The sequence below is a fragment of the Vicugna pacos genome, unplaced genomic scaffold (assembly GCF_048564905.1).
Source record: "Vicugna pacos unplaced genomic scaffold, VicPac4 scaffold_18, whole genome shotgun sequence".
Lineage (NCBI taxonomy): Eukaryota > Metazoa > Chordata > Mammalia > Artiodactyla > Camelidae > Vicugna > Vicugna pacos.
The window spans coordinates 366665-372450 of record NW_027328739.1 but is presented as its reverse complement, the minus strand read 5'-3'; positions in this window follow the sequence as shown (position 1 = coordinate 372450).

The following is a 5786-nucleotide window of genomic DNA, read 5'->3' as shown; positions in this document are numbered from 1 at the left end:
AGAGGAGACCCACTATAGTAAGAGGAACACACATCAATTGAAAGTCAGAAGGTAGAAAAATATATTCCATGCAAATGCACATGACAAGAAACAGGACAAGCAGTACTGACTTCACACAATGAGACTTTACAAAAAAGGCCATAGAGAAAGATAAAAAAGGACATGATATAATGATTAAAGGAGCAAATCAAAATGGGGATATTATAATCATTAAGATATATGCACTCTGTATAGGAGCACCTAAATACATAAAAGAAACACTAATATATAAAATAGAGAAATCTCTGGGAACAGAATCAATGTAGGAGTTTATAACTCCCCATTATCATCACTGGACTGGCCTTTCACACAGAAAATTAATAAGGGGACAAAGATACTAAAATACATAATAAACTATTTGGAGATGATTGATATTTTCAAAACAGTTCTTCTCCCCAAAACTGAATATACATTTTTTTCCTGTTCACAAGGAATATTTTCTATGAAAGATTACATACTCAGGCACTCAAGAAGCCTCAAAAAATTTAATTAGATAAAAATTAATTTAAGCATCTTTTCTGAGTATAATACCATGAAACTAGAAAACAATCACAGAAAAGCAGGGAGAAAAAATAACAGAATCCAGATGAAAAAACATGGTACTTAAACAAGGGGGTCAGGTGCTGAAGTAAAAGAAGAAATTAAAAAATATCTTGAGAGATATGACATACACTACACAAAGTCTATGGAATACTGTTAAAGCAGGCTTAAGAGTGAAGTTCATAGTGGCAAGGCCATCCTCAAATTAGAAGAACAATTTCAAATATATAATCAAACGTTCTATGTAAACAAATCAGGAAAAGAAGAACAAACAAAATCAAAAGTCAAAAGAAAGAAGGAAAAAGTAAAGATCAAGGAAGAAATAATTGAAATAGAGATTAAAAAATAGAAAAATCAATCAATCTTTTTTTGAAATAGTAAACAAAATTGACAAATCTCTGGACAGACTCACCAACAAGAAAAGAGAGAGAACACAAACAATATAATAAATGAAAAAGGAGAAACTATGATACTATAAAACTGCTAGATGGGAATATAGGTGATACACATTTGTATATACATCATAGGAATATTTTCTTGTATCAGTCTCCTAAGGCAAAAGAAATAAAAGCAAATGTAAGCAAGTGGGACCTAAAGAATCTTGAAAAATTCTGCACAGATAAGGACACTATCAATGAAATGAAAACACTGCCTGTGTAATTGGAGAACATATTTGCAACAATGCAAGTGACCATGGGTTAGTAGATGTAGGTTAATAGATGTAACATTGATTTATGTTACATAACTCAAGGTGAAAAACAAAAACCCAATCAAAAACAAGAGCAGAGTACCTGAGTTAATATTTTTCCAAAGAAAACATTCAGATGAGTAACAGGCAAGTGATAAAATTTCACAACATTACTAATTATTACATAATTGCAAATCAAACCACAATGAGGTATAACTTCACACTGGTCAAACGGCTATTATCAAAAAGTCTACAAATAGTAAGTGTTGGAGATGATGTGGAGGTAAGAAATCTCTTGTATACTCTTGGTAGTAATGTAAATTGGTACAACTTCTAAGGTAAACAGTATTCAGATTTGTTTAAAAACTAAGAAGTTAACTACCATATGACCCAGTAATACCTCTCCTAGGAAATATCTGGGAAAAAAACACCCTAAATTTAGAAAAACCAATTTTCAAAGCAGTACTGTTTATAATATGCAAGACAGGGAAGAAATCCAAGAGTCCACAGCAGACTATGGACTTAAGAAGAAATGATGTTTCTGTAAATATGCAATAAATATTTCTCAGCCATGAAAAACTATAACACATAGCTATTTCAGCATCATGAAAGGACTTAGTAAATGTTGTGCTTAGTGAAGTAACTTAGACGAAGACAAAACTATATATTTTAATTTATACGTGGAGTCTAAAGTATAACAAATATCTGTGTACATCTTTGTATAGCTATCTATTGACAGATGACAGAAAAATAGAAGTATAGATACATACGTACATGATAGATAGATAGATAGATAGATAGATAGATAGATAGATAGATAGACAGATAGATAGATAGATAGAGACATGATCGAGTGGTAAAGAGATTAGATAGACAAGACTTAAGCAGACTCAAAGATATGGGAAAAATTTTATGTTTACCAAAGTGGAAGGGAAAGAGAATTCAATGGTAGGACATTGACAGATACAAAGAAGTATACATTAATAGAGAAGCAAGAAGGATAATCTGTATAGAATATGGAATTATATACAATAGCTTAAAATAATTGTAAGTTACAATTACTGTAATAATTCATAGTGCAATATAATCTACAAAGTGGTTGGGATCACCACACTGTACATCTGAAACTACACAATATTTTACATCTACTGTAATTCAAATAAAAATAAAACATATCCTGTATAATTTAGTCCTTTTTCCGCTGATAGCATCTTCCTTTAATATTGTTTTATTTTACACTTTAATTTTTATGACTACTGTTTCAAATTATTTCTTTTACTCTTGTGAACATGCTACCAGTTTGAAGTATCTATATTTATTGCCCCTGATTACCTCTTTTTCACTCTTTAATCCATATAGTATAGTAGCATTTAAGAACATACCCAAAGAAAGTGTTGAAAGTTTCTCGTGGTCTCTCCTTAGCATTTGGTCAATGTTTTGCATATTTTTGCCATTTTATATTTCTTAGAAGACTTCTATTCTACACCTCTTATAAGGTGTCTCGGTTTTGCTTTATCATCTCATTCAGGTTTGTTAGTTAAAGTCTTTACTTTCACTTTATATGTAAGTGATAACAGTGTAAGTATTATTGGGTGAGTGATTTCTTATTCCAGTAGTTTGAAAATACAATCTTATTTACGCTTGGCGTATGTTTTTTGCTCAGAAATCTGCTGATAGCCTAATGGGGGTTCCTTAGTAGATTATCATAACTTTTTTTGGCTGCCTTTAAAATTTCACTCTGACATTGTCTTGTCAATTTGCATATGACGTATCTTGAAGGAGGTCCATTTGTCTTAAAGTTATTGGTGTTTTGTTGGTTCATGGACTTGTATATCAGTTCCTTGCACAGGTTCGGGAAGTTATCAATTTTACTTCTTTTAATAAACCATCAGCTGCCTTCTAACTTTCTACCCCCTCCAGGATTCCACACTAATGTGCACTTCCTGAGGAAGACAATGGCTACTGTAGAATTTCCCCACTTTTAAATATCTTGAATCTCTGCCCTCTCCTATCATTTCTAGTTTTTCATTGGTGAGTTTGCTAATCTCTCTTCCACAAAGACATTCTACCTCGAATGCTTTCTGTTGCATCCTTCATCTCATTTATTAAGTTCTCCAGGTCCTCCAATAATGTTTGATTATTTTATATTTTCAGTCTCTTTGGTAATGTATTTCTTTTCATCATTTCATTTATTCCTGAGATCACTAAACTGCTTTCTCAGTTTTGTTTGTTGTATTGAGATTCTGTATGACAGCTATTTGGATTCTCTATTGATTATATGGCAATAGACAATTACTTTAACTTTGTTTCCTGCAGGGTTGACATTGTGTGTGTGTGTGTGTGTGTGTGTGCAGGTGTGTGTGCTTGTGCTTCTGTGTCTGTGTCTGTGACGGTGTCTGTGTGTGTCTATCTGTGTTAGCGTGCCCTATAAAGTTACTGTGATTGGTCTTGATCTTGATAGATTATTGCTCTGATGACACTAAATAACAGATTGGGAGTTGGAGTCCTTGTTTTTGTTTTCTGGTAGCTTGCAATATTGTACAATTATTGGTTTTACTAACCTGAGCTACCTCTGATAACATTTTAAAATAGCACTTTCCTGACGCTACTGTGTGGATAAAAGATGTGCTTTCATTGTCACTTCTTAGAATTCTCTGATAGTTAATGCCACTGTTGTCACTGGGAAGGAGAACCCTTCCTTTTATCTGATATCCCTTGAGAATCAGTGTACACATTGAGGAAAGGTGTAAAGAAAGGTGGGTATTTGGAATCAGGCAAGTGCCTTTGCCATGTCCAGTGTTGCAAGGTAACTTGTCTCCACCACTGTGAATGGAGAGTAGGGACAGTTTCATGAATCGCTCAGTGTCCGAAGGATGGAAATTCTGTCTCCATTGTGGCTCCCTCCTAATTAACTGTGACCATGAGTACTGGTGCATTTGGAGGCCGAATCTGCGTGATCCACTGAGATCCTGTTTCTACTGGGTTCTTTGAATTTATGGACTCAGATATCCTATTCAGGGGGCCTTGGTTGCAGACACCAACTCTGGTCTTCCCTCAGTTCAGCCTCCTTTGTGTGTTTTAGTCCACCGAACTTCACCTGTTCACATGCGTTCTGGAGTATTGTTTTGTGTTGAAGTTATTTTTGTTCAGATGTGAACGTTTTACTGACTGTAGATGTAAGGGGAGAGACAAAAATAGTTTCAACTAGTGTCACATTTGAAATTATATAGTTTTACAACTAAAAGCTTAAATTCTAATTAGGAAATTATAAGAACACTAAAGAAAGTGAACAAATCACTTCCCTTAATATCATAGTACTACAAAATATTTTGAATTTCCTGGGTTCTTTTCTTCAATGTTTTACCCACCTACATGCACATTTTACTAAAATATATCCCTATAATCTCTTTAAAATCAATTAAATTATTAAAATAATTCTCTGTGCTGTAAATATAGTACTTTTGGTTCTCTAATTTATTAATTGTAGCTTCAACATTTCTGTCTTCTCCATCCTTCTACCCTTTCCCCACAGGAAACCTCTACTTGGTACACTACACATATATATGTGATTCTTTTTTTGTTTTCTTATGATTGTTTCACTTATATCTTTATTTTCCTAATTTAAGTTACAACGTAGAGTGTTTTTCCCTGTATGACTTATTTTCCTATGTGCAACACCCTCTGGGTCCAGTCACATTGTTCCAAATGGCAGAATTTTAATTTTTATTATACAATGATGAAGTATTTATTATGTTATCTATATCTCACATCTATTTCAGCCAATCATCTGTTGATGGGCAGTTGAGTTGTGCTTCTACCCCTGACTACTATAAATGATGATGTTAAGAACACTGGGGGTAATATATCCTTTAAGTTAATGTTTACATTTTTTTCAGATTTATACCAAAAACTGGAATTGCTGCAAAATATAATGCTTCTTTTTCTAGTTTTCTGTGCACCGTCCTCACTTTTACACTAGTGGATGCATCAATTTATATTTCCACCATCATTGTTCCTGGGTTCCCTCTTATAGACATTCTTATTAATATTTGTCATTTGTAGATATTTTGTTAATAGCCATTTTGGTTGCTGTAAGATTATTTCATTCTGGTTTTGATTTATGGTTTCCTAATGAATAGCAAAGTTATGTTTCTTTATATCAGTCTAAAAATCATCCACATGTCTATTTTTGAAAAGTTTCCATGAAGATTCTTCAACTGTTTTTAATTTGAGGTCTTTAATTTTTAAATATTGAGTCTAATATGCTATTATATATTATGGATTTTAACATCTTATTGTTCTCATTGTCTGAAATTTTTCCTTCTATTCTGTCTGTTATCATATGTCTTGTTGATGTTTTCCTTTGCTCTGCAAAAGTTTTTGCATTTCACACTTATAAAAGAAATATAATCCCTTTATCGCAGAATACATCTATTTTTTCCTCAGTAAACTAAAAACTGTAATTGTTAGTTTTCCTTTTTTTTTTAATTTGGAGACAGATCAAAAATAAAGATTGCTA